The 416-nt window shown below is 46.9% G+C and overlaps 1 long non-coding RNA gene across 1 annotated transcript; it reads right to left on the bottom strand.

Moving 5' to 3' along the window:
* Window positions 1-416, bottom strand: LOC107682100 (uncharacterized). Its single transcript, XR_001633362.1, has 3 exons — window positions 340-416; window positions 117-256; window positions 1-40 (listed from the first exon to the last, which is right to left on the bottom strand). It is a non-coding gene; the product is annotated as an uncharacterized LOC107682100 (long non-coding RNA).

Genomic DNA, 416 nt, shown 5'->3' with positions numbered 1-416 from the left:
GGAGACCTTCTGGACTTGGGTTAACCGAGAGACTGTCAACCTGGTCAAAGCGCATAAAAAGGTTGCAATCATTTGACTTCATGTTGACATTATGTTTGATGCATCTAGATCAGTACCTGACCCTCCAGAAGCCATTTCTTCAGTAAGACCAGCTGACCAGAGCTCAAATCTGAAGCATCAGAGGGTTCCTCCCACCTGAACGCCCTCACCACCCGGTCCGTGTAGCCAACGACAAGCTCACAGCGCCCGTCTCCATCTTATAAGTGCACAAACACTTCAATATTGCATGAATTAAAAAGGTTTAGATATTTTTGAGTATGTCATATGCAAACTCCTCACCGATATCACTGATGAGCATCACTTTGGTATTAGCGGGGATGTGCTGGGTGTAACTGGGCTTCTGCTCGTCCCCGATC

The sequence above is a fragment of the Sinocyclocheilus anshuiensis genome, unplaced genomic scaffold (genome assembly GCF_001515605.1).
Source record: "Sinocyclocheilus anshuiensis isolate Anshui unplaced genomic scaffold, SAMN03320099.WGS_v1.1 C31579216, whole genome shotgun sequence".
NCBI classification, from domain to species: Eukaryota; Metazoa; Chordata; class Actinopteri; order Cypriniformes; family Cyprinidae; genus Sinocyclocheilus; species Sinocyclocheilus anshuiensis.
This window is presented reverse-complemented; position numbering and strand designations above follow the sequence as displayed.